Source organism: Schistocerca serialis, chromosome 3 (genome assembly GCF_023864345.2).
Source record: "Schistocerca serialis cubense isolate TAMUIC-IGC-003099 chromosome 3, iqSchSeri2.2, whole genome shotgun sequence".
NCBI classification, from domain to species: domain Eukaryota; kingdom Metazoa; phylum Arthropoda; class Insecta; order Orthoptera; family Acrididae; genus Schistocerca; species Schistocerca serialis.
This window is the reverse complement of record NC_064640.1, coordinates 299,763,061-299,775,258: the sequence shown is the minus strand read 5'-3', so window position 1 is coordinate 299,775,258 and position 12,198 is coordinate 299,763,061.

Below are 12,198 nucleotides of genomic sequence, written 5' to 3'. Positions count from 1 at the left end.
TGCATTGCTTCTCGTCTATTGCAGTTGGCCGCACGATCAATCAAATGGATTGTAGTCACTTCGCCGCGCTGAGTGGCCGCTAGGTTAGAGACGCCATGTCACTCAGTGACTGCGCGGCCACTCCCGTCAGAGGTTCGAGTCCTCCCTCGGGCATGTGTGTGTGAAATCTTATGGGACTTAACTGCTAAGGTCATCAGTCCCTAAGCTTACACACTACTTTCCCTAAATTATCCTAAGGACAAACACACACCCATGCCCGAGGGAGGACTCGAACCTCCGCCGGGACCAGCCGCTCAGTCCATGACTGCAGCGCCTGAGACCACTTGGCTAATCCCGCGCTCGGGCGTGGGTGTGTATGTTGTTCTTAGCACAAGTTAGTTTAAGTAGTGTGTAAGTCTAGGGACCGATGACCTCAGCAGTTTGGTCCCTTAAAAATACACAAACATTTGACCATTTTTGGAGCCATTTCGCGGGACGTATAGCTAGCCATGTTACACCAAACGCTTCCGCAGCATGACTGGCGATTGTCTCCGTGCGCTCCGCCCGTGTTTGTATACAAACGCCCTCTCGTGTCCACAGCGTCCTGTCGTGGCGTTTGTGACTTCCGGTTTCTATGTGATTACTGACCTTTGTCGTATACCCGATGTGCCATGTCAGTTTGTAATTTTTTTTTTAAATCACTCTGTAGAAATCAATGGTAGGAGAGAAGATATAAGAAAGCGAGAGAACGTACCTGGCCTGGTGGGGCGCACGTCGAGATTGCTGGCGCGACGGGAGTTGATGTCCGGGGGGCTGTGTTCCCAGTCCTTGCTGAGGCGGCGGCCGACGGCGGCGGAGGCGAGCACCATGTCGGTGCTGTAGCGGCGCGCCGCCGGGCTGCGCGGGCGCAGCAGCGACGCCGGGCTCAGCAGCGGGCGGCGGGTCTTGGGGCGCGGACTGGGGCGCAGCGTGGCGCCGCCCCCGCCCTCCCCCCTGGGCGAAGCCCCCGCGCCGCCGCCCCCGGCCGTCCCTGCCGCCCCAGACGTCGCCGCCGCCTCGCCGTTGTCGTCACGTTTCTCCTGCTGCACTCTGGACACACACCACCGGCATTAATGCTCTGCCACGTGTGGGGCAGTAATTTTATGCTCGTACAGGAGTTAGTAATCGCGTTTTAATTAAAAAAGATAAAGTTACGTTATTATTTTGTTATGTTTACTAACAGGTGCGTTTCCGCCATCGTGATACACATTGAAATTACCGCGCCACAGCACCGTAGCGTTTCGCGAAAGGAGCCAAATCAAATTGTCGTAGCCCATTGGTAAAGTTAAGTGTGGTGTGCGTACTGTAAGACCTTCGGTACACACACCATCAGATTATTTGACTTGTTGCTCTAACGAAGTAGGCGAGTGACAGCAATATGTCTCGTGGTCTTATCGTGGCGTGTTTATCTTCTGCCGTTAGGTCAGACGATAGAAATGCCACTTGAACGCTGCAGACTAGTGCAGACTGATGCAGACTGACTAATCGGAGGTCTGTACACTCGTTATAATACCTCGCGCGTTCAGGTATCACTGCGCGAGTGTGATCCGCGAGGAGAAAAGGTTCTACGTTAGCAGCAATCGCATTGGCTGCGTTACATATTAATACGCGGATCGGCGGAAGCAGAATTTGGTCCGCCTCTAAGACAGCGCCACCTCGTAGTGCGGAGACGGACGAGCGCTGCGCCTGCGCTGTTGAGCTACGCGCTCACTACGCGGAACTATGTACACAACATTAAGTGTCAATGAAATTGACATTGTCAGCTGCAGCACGCGATCTATTTCCAATATCGATATGTAAGCGACAGCATGCGTATCTAATATGTTCCTAAACGGAGCGCAAAGAAACGAGACTTTCCTGTGCTCATACCTCGGATTCTGTTGATGACAAAACGGTAGAGTCAAGCGTTTTGGATTACGCTTGGACTAGGGACCATTTGTATACCCAATAGAAGGATCGTCTTAGTGTTGCTATCCTACAGTGCAAAGTCGAAGTATGAACATTACATACTTCTTCCTGCTTAGGCAAATAGAGCAAACCAGTTAACTCTTCTTGCATTTGATTTGGTCTACTATGGGCTTGATGGGACTTAGTTAGTTCACGGGTTGTTCCTCGGAAAACCGCAGAAAACATTTTTTTTAAAATATATTTTCGTCGTCACCAGCAGATATATATATCTGTGTGTTTCTTGCAAGTTGTGACCAAGCACTGAGGCTACAGTTACATGTGTAATGTCCGTTATTTCGCACATGTCAGAAATAACAGACACCACACATGTAATTGTATAGGTACGCTCTGACGGGCAATCCTACTATTTTAATGCGTATGCATACCATCATTCGTCCCCTTGCAGGAATACAGTGAGGCTGCTAGCAAGGGGATAATGAACGGGTCATAGCGTCAGTGACGAGCAGCACTTCGGAATCTGAGTTGGACAGGAAGCGTGTCCGGATGGCTGAAGCGGTAAAGGACCAATCGTGTGGAACGGAGAATCCGGGTGCGAGTCCTGCCCCGGTCACAAATTTTCAAGTGCAGCTGTTATTTCAAAGCCCTAAGCACCTAATTCATACCAATTTCCATTTAGTTATTCATTGAGATCACTTGAAATTAACTCGAGTGGCCACTATAGGTGTCTGATTATGATCTGACTTGTTATTTCCATATTGAGATACAGGATTTTCAGTTATGATGATGACTCTCTACAGTCTAATCTAATTAGCTGCTATTTACGTTCCAAATGCGATCGAGATATCTGTGAATAAAAGAGTAAAATGTGTCGCGCAGTAATTATTTTTCTGCATTTGAAAGGGAACAGTGCCGCAACAATCTATGCTGAGTTGGTGGAAATGTACGGCAGCCATGAGCTATAATATGCTACAGTGGATAGGTGGCGCTGACGCTTTTAGTGCGATCACACAAGAGTGACTCGCAGACAATTTCTTTGTTAAAAATAAATGTCGTGTGACTAGGGCCCCCGTCAGGTAGACCGTTCGCCGGGTGCAAGTCTTTCGATTTGACGCCACTTCGGCGACTTGCGCGTCGATGGGGATGAAATGATGATAATTAGGACAACACAACACCCAGTCTCTGAGCAGAGAAAATCTCCGACCCAGCCGGGAATCGAACCCGGGCCCTTAGGATTGACATTCTGTCGTGCTGACCACTTTTTTTTTGTTCGATATAGTTCTTTGCGTTTGGTCTGGGCAAACGTCACAAGACATCCGTTCAAGTTGATTGTTGATTCATTGACTCAGTTTTTTATTACAGAGAGAGCGCCGCCCTCTGACCGTGCCGGCTTCCACTCAGCTACCGGGGATGGACAATTTCTTTGTTAAGAGCCGAGAATAGAATGAGGAATAGCAGACCTGGTGCTCTAAAACTGGTGTATCACAATCGAAGCAATAATACAAAAAGTGAAAAGCAATCATCGATCAGTTTTCAACAAATTACGCGCCATTTTGAATATGACAAAGTTTGTGGGTTCCGCGGCTGCTCCCACCCATTCAAAAGCCTATCAAATAGAGGCAGAAGCGGAAGCTTTTCATGCTGTGTCAGGTCAATCTACACGGGTTCTTCACCGCCTAATCACCATGTACGACTGCTGTGTACATTATTATGGCACTGAAACAAAGGATCGAAACAAGCAGTGGACTCAGATTGATGTGCCGCGGACGCAAAAGGCAACAAGCGAGTCATCTTTGGGCAAGGTGATTCTACGTGTTCCTGGGACTGTTATGGTGCTAAGAAGGGGAAGGCCTCAAACACGGCCAACCGATTCGGTTCAGATTTGGCAGGTCGCTAGTGTACAACCTAAAACGAAGGAATCTAAAATATTTTCGGTCAACACCCTCGCGTTTTTGAGAAAATCACCCCTAAAGGTTCTGACGAGCAATCGACTCAAAATTGGCGGGATCGATTGATAATTGTAAATAGCGCATTTTTCATCATCAGGTATGGGGTCCGAAAACGCATACTTTTCCAGAAATCGAGGTAAGAAACTTTTTCAACTGCCACTTCTGTACCCACATGGTAAACGCTTTTCGCCGTCGGTACGGATAGCGCAACGGCCAAGGTAACTGGTTGGGAATCGGAGAACCCGGGTTCGAATGTCGAAGAAACCTAGCGGATGTTCTACTTTTCGTTTATATTTTTCATATCTCAATTGATAGGGATAGGAGGGTTAATAAGGTAAATAAATCAATAAGGAATGGTAATAATAAGGTAGGCAAACAAATTTCTCAAACCTCTTGGGACAGTAAACAACTAAAATGCTACTCTAGGTCACTTTACAATGGCTCTTCCAGTCACTGTTACGTGTCTTCACTTTTCTTCGAACAACTAGATGGAAGGTACTAGCCATATAAACATTCGAAATGTAAATATAAACATTGACAATGCATCTGTCTTGCAACACTTTTACAAACCAAATCAAAGGGTCGGTAACTTCCCGCTTGCCATCGTCTGTGAAAGGCTCCCAACTATATATTACAGCGCTAGTCGAAGGGTGCACATCCTCCATTATTCAATTATACACCTGAAAGATATGACACAACAAACAATAACTAGTTACTACGGAATAAACGGACGAGCTAATTACTACAAACTACATACAGCACTCGTCATATGTTACTTACGGAAGAACACTGTATTCATTCACAAAACGTATTTCATTCGGCGCATTAACGATGGGAAAATCACTACATTTAACCGCGAGGTTCGCGGCAGCATATAAGGCTCTTCCAGTTTCACAACCATGATATGACGAAGAGGCAACCGGGATAACATAACTCTCCCCGCGTGAATTCCGTCCCGTGCCTCGCTGTAAACAAGCGTCGCGCGGTTGGCTATCTGTGGTTCCTCGTGAGAAATTCGCAGCACTCTTACTCGGAGTTGTTTTCATGTGGCAAGGCTTAAAAGTTTAATACTTTACTAACTCACGGCGTATGGGAAATTTATTTGCCTACCTTATTATTATCATTCTTTATTGATTTACTTACCTTATTAACCCTCCTATTCCTATCAATTGAGATATGGAAAAATATAAACGAAAATAAAAACATCCGCTAGCTTTCTTCGACATTCGAACCCTGGTTTTCCGATTCCCAACCAGTTACCTTGGCCATTGCACTATCGGCGCTGTCGGCTAAAGGCGTTTACCATGTGGGTACAGAAGTGGCAGTTGTAAAAGTTTCTTTACTCGATTTCTGGAAAAGTTTACGTTTTCGGACCCCATACCTGATGACGAAAATTGCTCTCTTTTCCATTATCTATCGATCCCTCCAATCTTGAGTCGATTGCTCGTCATAACCTTTAGGGGTGATTTTCTCAAAATTGCGGGGGTGTTGACCCAAAATATCTTAGCGTCCTTCGTTTTAGGTTGTACACAACCGACCTGCCAAATCTGAGCTGAATCAGTTGGCCATGTCTGAGGCCTTCCCCTTGTAAGATGATATACTCGTAAGAGGCAACCGACACAGGACTGCACTACCGACATCTCCTGGCAAGATTACAGAAGCCTGTCAGAACGAAGAGTCACGGGAATTTGTCCAATGGGGTGTTTTCGATCTCAGGACAACGCTCCAGCTCATCCTACACAGGACTTACAAAGTCACAGATTTTGTCCTCATTTCTGGTGTAACAAGGATTTGGCCAGAAATGAAAGTGACAAAAGTGGGAGTTCCAGAGGGTGAAGCGTTTATAAAAAGTAACGGTTTTGACACGCGTCGGGAGAGGCTTGACAGTGGTTGGCTCAGTGGAGGGAGGACAGTGCGGAAATCCGAGGGATGTGGGATAGAGTTCCTGGGCGGAAACTTTTTTTTAATTTTGAAGTTTTACGTTACTTACACTGCAAATACCGTACTTACTAATATTTCCATAAATGACACGAAAAGGAAAGACAAAGAAAAATTTGAGATTGTAAATAAATTTAGAGGAAGGGATTGTAAGATACTCAAGAGAACTTCATATATAAAACGTGACGCTTTGTCGTCTGGAGCTCCCGCATCTATCACTTTTATTTCTGGCCATGACCTGCATATATGGACGAACTCAGTGATGACGAGTAGGCGCCGTCCCCTTTTTAGTCCCATATAGTGCTTCTTTGGAAAATCAGGATTTGTCTTTCCTTGTAGTCTCTTGAAATGGCACCTGGGATCAAGAAACAGTTGCTCGAACAGTCCACGGGTATACTGCCGGTTCATAGTGTCCAACGGGCACAATATTTCGGCGATCAGACATGTCGTCATCGTCAGGTGCGCTTACGAGCTGAGCTCCTGAGGGCGGCCGGCCGATTTAAATCCCCTCCCTCCGCGGGGCGCTCTCTTCGCCGTCCGCGCCCGCGCGCCTGCGGTCGCGAAGACGTGGGCGTCGGAATCTGTCGTAGAGTCGATGTGCTTGCTACCTCCGCCCTGGTCGCCAGTTCGCACTTCTTGCTGAGAGTCTTCTTAATTACATTCAATGCCGGGTCCCAAGCCTTGCTGTGATTGTAGCCGCAATCTCGGTTGATACGATCTTCCCTGGTGCGAATTTCGATAGCCTCCCTTATAACGCTATCCCAATATTTAGAGGTCTGAGCCAGGATCTTGGTACGCTCATAATCCATCTCGTGTTTCTCGGACAAACAGTGCTCTGCTACCGCCGACTTACTTGGATATTTCAGTCGAGTATGCCTTTGATGTTCTCGGCAACGATCTTCGATGGTGCGTACTGTTTGTCCGATATAAGTCTTCCCACATTCACAGGGAATTTGGTTTATGCCGGTCTTCCTCAAACCGAGGTCATCTTTCACACTTCCCAGTAATGCCCGTATTTTATTGGGCGGGCAAAAGACGGTTTTAACTCGGTGTTTCTTTGCGGCTACAATCTCAGCAAGGCTTGTGACCCGGCATTGAATGTATTAAGAAGACTCTCAGCAAGAAGTACGAACTGGCGACCAGGACGGACGTAGCAAGCACATCGACGCTACGACAGATTCCGACGCCCACATCTTCGCGACCGCCGGTGCGCGGGCGCGGACAGCGAAGAGAGCGGCCCGCGGGGGGAGGGATTTTCATCGGCCGCCCGCTCTCAGGAGCTCAGCTCGTAAGCGCACCTGATGATGGCGACATGTCTGATCGCTGAAATATTGTGCCCGTTGGACACTATGAACGGGCAGTATACCCGTGGACTGTTCGAGCAACAAATACGCCGGGTGAAACTGAAGAATCACAAGAAACAGTTGCACAGTATGAATTTCAGGGATGACGATGAGGTGATTTTCGAGGCGGAACGTTTGCTGAACATCGAAAATGCAGACTTCTATAATAAATGTCTCCACTGGTTTATCCACCGTGGGGAAAAATGCGTCACATTTAGAGGGGAAATATGTAGAGGAGGACTGACACCATCGCCAAGTTCGATGGCCGTAGCTTTTTCTGGGTGATGATTAAAATCTTATTAGTACCCGTCACATTACACGGAGGTGACGAAAGTCATGGGGCAGCGAATGCACATACACAGATGGCAATAGTATCGTGTACACAAAGTATAAAACGGCAGTGGTTTGGCGAAGCGGTCATTTGTATTCAGGTGTTTCTTGCGGAAAGGTGATCATGGTCGCACGGCAGGAATGAAAAGACTTTGAACAGGAATGGTAGTGGCGGTCAGATGCATGAGATATTCCAATTCGGAAATCCTTAGGGAATTCAGTATTCCGAGATCCACAGTGTGAAGAGTGTACCGAGAATGCCAGATTTCACGCATTACTTCTCACCACGAAAAACCGCAGTGGCCGACGACCTTCACAACAACTGAGAGGAGGGGGGTTGCGTAGAGTTGTCAGTGCTAACCTACAAGCAACACTGCGTGAAATAACCGCAGAGATCAATATGTGACGTACGATGAACGTATCCGTTAGCACAGTGCGGCAGTAGATGACCGACGCGAGTGCCTTTCTTAGCAGCACGACATCGCCTGCAGCGGCTATCCTGTGCTCGTGACCATATCTTTTGGGCCCTAGACGACTGGAAAACCGTGGTGTGGTCAGATGAGTCCCGATTTCACTTGATAAGAGCTGATGGTAAGGGTCGAGTGTGCCATAGACCCCGCGAAGACGCCTCCATTGGCGAGAAGCGATGCACAGTATGTTCCAATCTGAGTTTAGAATTTCGTTACTGTTTGCTACCTGTTTCAACACACTTTCTTCCCCTACAGCTACGTAGATATTATTACCTTTAATAAGCTAGAATAATTCTGGGGCTCTGAGGATGATCCTTCTGTTTACTAATAACATATTAACATTTTTTCATTGCGATGTGGAAAGTCCAAAGTTCTCCTCTGAAAGTAATATGGCTAATCTGTCTTCGATTGCGGCAACGATTTCATCATTGACCCAAAGGAACGCTTGCTCTAACCTAAAAAGCCCCAAGCGCACGCTACACATACTCAACTACCCACGTATCTACTCCTTTTGTGTTGTAGAGGTGAGAGTAGCAACCGACATGGGCCGTTAAACCATAGCATTCGACTGAAGATATTTAGAGAAAGCACAGAAAATCCGAATCAGGATGACTCTTACACAAAATAGTCCAGAGTCTTAGTAACTCTGTCGATTTGCTCCAAGTACACCCAGTTATTTATCGCTAACAGACTGCAAACTACCAAGTTTAGTTAATAGTCAGTGTTTAAACATTGAGTTTATCACTGAAATTCGGAGGAACTAGAAACACGAGGAAAAAATTACGTCTTCCACATTAATGCAAAACAAAGCTGAGTACTGCTCCTACTAGTAATTCGCGATCTGCCATAGGATCGCTGCTGAAAAATGTATCGCTGGATATGCGGATGCGAATTGATACACACTTCTCAGTTGAAGAGAGCGCTATCGTGCCCATAAGAGATGCAGCGCAGTAGAACCTCACAACTTGGCGCTGTTAGGTATTTTATGTTCTACTTACTGCGACTCTTGTTTGATCCTGCTAAGACGAAATGGATTGTGATGCTGCTGACAAAGAGAACCCTTTCCACTAACCCGTGTTTTGGCTTCACTCCACACAGTGATTTTGCGTTGGAAATGAAACCACCAAACATAGTTGCCAACCATTTTTGCTAACTTATTTTATAGCTTAGAGAGTCGGCATCAATGTATTAGAAACGTTTGCACGGTCTGCAAAAAACCTAGAAATTTGGATCTTTGTTGCTGACGTATGTGCACGGCGTTGTTCTCGTCTGGGAGTACATGTACAGCATATTGTTGAGGTATGTTTTTCAGCATTGCACACTGTTTCACAAATAATTTCGATGATAACTTCCTGGCAGGTTAAAACTGTGTGCCGGATCGAGACTCGAACTCGGGACCTTTGCCTTTCGCGGGCAAGTGCTCTACCAACTGAGCTACCCAAGCACGACTCACGCCCCGTCCTCACAGCTTTACTTCTGCCAGTACCTCGCCTCCTACCTTCCAAACTTTACAGAAGCACTCCTGCGAACCTTGCCACGAAGTTTCATATCAGCGCACACTCCGCTGCAGAGTGAAAATCTCATTCTGGAAACATCCCCTAGGCTGTGGCTAAGCCATGTCTCCGCAATATCCTTTCTTTCAGGAGTGCTAGTTCTGCAACGTTCACAGGAGAGCTTCTGTAAAGTTTGGAAGGTAGGAGGCGAGGTACTGGCAGAAGTAAAGCTGTGAGGACGGGGCGTGAGTCGTGCTTGGGTAGCTCAGTTGGTAGAGCTCTTGCCCGCGAAAGGCAAAGGTCCCGAGTTCGAGTCTCGGTCCGGCACACAGTTTAATCTGGAAGGAAGTTTCATATCAGCGCACACTCCGCTGCAGAGTGAAAATCTCATTCTGGAATTTTGATGATAGTTTGTAGCAGTCATTCAGTAGTTAAAATTATTGATTGTTAGTAATGTTACCCTCCAACGAGAAATACAACCTGATGATGTCAATGGAGTTTATTGGGGTGCGCAAATTATATCTACATCTACATCATACTCCGCAAGCGACCTAACCCATTTGACGGTGTACGGCGGACAGTACTTTCGGTATTACTATCTGCCCCCCCCCCCTCACTTTACCACTGTTCCATTCGCTAATGGCGCGTAGGAAGAAAGGTTGTCAGTAAGCCTCTGTATTAGCTCCAATTTCTCGGATTTTCTCACCGTGGTCATTTCGTGATGCGTATGTGGGAGGAAGTAATATGTTATCCGACTCTTCCCGGAAAGCGTTCTCTCGAAATTTCAATAGTAAAGCACTCCCTGATGCACAAAGCCCCTCTTGTAACATCTGCCACTGGAGCTTGTTGAGCTTCTCTGTAACATTCTCGTGCCGACCAAACGAACCCGCGACGAAACGTGCCGTTCTTCTTCGGATCTTCTCTATCTCCTCTGTCACTCCTACATGGTAAGGATCCCACGCTGATGAACAACACTCAGAAATCGGCTGAAGAAGCGCCTTATAATTCACTTCTTTCGTGGATGGGTCGCATTTCTTTCCCATGAATCTCAGTCTGGTATCTGTTTTCCTACTCTTAGTTTTATGTGGGAATTCCACATGTGATCGCTCTAGATAGTTACTCTTAGATATTTTATGGTAAATACTGTTTCCAGCACACCCATGAACACTGGACCTTGCCATCGATGGGATGGCTTGCGTGCCTCATCGATACAGATAGCCGTACCGTAGGTGCAACCACAACAGAGGAGTATCTGTTGAGAGGCCTGAAGAGGAGCAGCAGACTTTTCAGTAGTTGCAGGGGCAACAGTGTGGATGATTTACTGATCTGACCTTGAAACATGAACCAAAACGGCCTTGCTGTACTGGAACTGCGAACAGCTGAAAGCAGGGGGAAACTACAACCGTAAGTTTTCCCAGGGAAATGCATTTCTACTGTATGGTTAAATGATGATGGCGTCCTGTTGGGTAAAATATTCCGGATATAAAATAGTTCTCCATTCGAATGATCGGGCGTGGACTACTCAGGACGCTGTCGTCATTGGGAGTAACAAAATTGGCGTTCTACGGATCGGAGCGTGGAATGTTAGATCCCTTAATCGGGCGGGTAAGTTAGAAAATTTAAAAAGGGGAATGGATAGGTTGAAGTTACATATACTGGAAATTAGTGATGTTTGGTGGCAGAAGGTACAAGACTTCTGGTCATGTGAATACAGGGCTATAAACACAAAATCAAATAGGGGCAATGCAAGAGTGGGTTTAATAATGAATAAGAAAATAAAAAATGCGGGTATGCTACTATGAAAAAAGTTGTGAATGCATTGTCGTAGTGAAGATAGACACGAAGCCCACGCCTACGACAGTACTACAAGTTCATATGCCAAGTAGCTCCGCAGATCATGAAGACATTGAAGAAATGTATGATGAGGTAAAAGAAATTATTCAGATAGTTAAAGGAGACGAAAATTTAATTGTGACGGCGACTGGATCTACATAGTAGGAGAAGCAAAAGAAGGAAAATAGTACGTGAATATGGCCTTGGGGAAAGAGCTGAAAGAGGAAGCTGGTAGAATTTCACACAGGGCGTAATTTAATCACCACTAACACTTGGTTTGTGAATCATAAAAGAAGGTTGTATACGTGGAAGAGACCTGGAGACACCGGTAGGTTTGAGATTGATTATGTAATGGTAAGACAGAGATTCAAGAAGCAGATTTTGAACTGTCAGACATTTCCAGGGCAGATGTAGACTGTGACCACAATTTGTTGATTATGAACTATAGCTTAAAACTGGAGAAATTATAAAAAGATAGGAAATTAAGGCGATCGGACCTGGATAGGTTGGAAGAACCAGAGGTTGCTGAGAGTTTCAGGGGGAGCATTAGGCAACTGTTGACTAGAACAGGGGAAAGGAATACAGAAAAAACGAATGGGTAGCTTTAAGAGATGAAATAGTGAAGGCAGCAGAGGATCAAATAGGCGAAAGGAAAAGTCCTAGTAGAAATCCTCGAATAACATAAGAGATATCTGATTTAGCTGATGAAAGGAGAAAATATAGAAATGCAGAAAATGAAGCGGGCGAAAGGGAATGCAAACGTTTAAAAAATGAGATTGACAGGTAGCACGATATGACTAAGCAGGAATGGCTAGAGGACAAATGTAATGATTTAGAAGCGTAGTTCACTAGGGAAAAGATAGATACGGCCCACAGGAAAATTAAAGAGGACTTTGGGGAAAACAGAAGCAGCTGCATG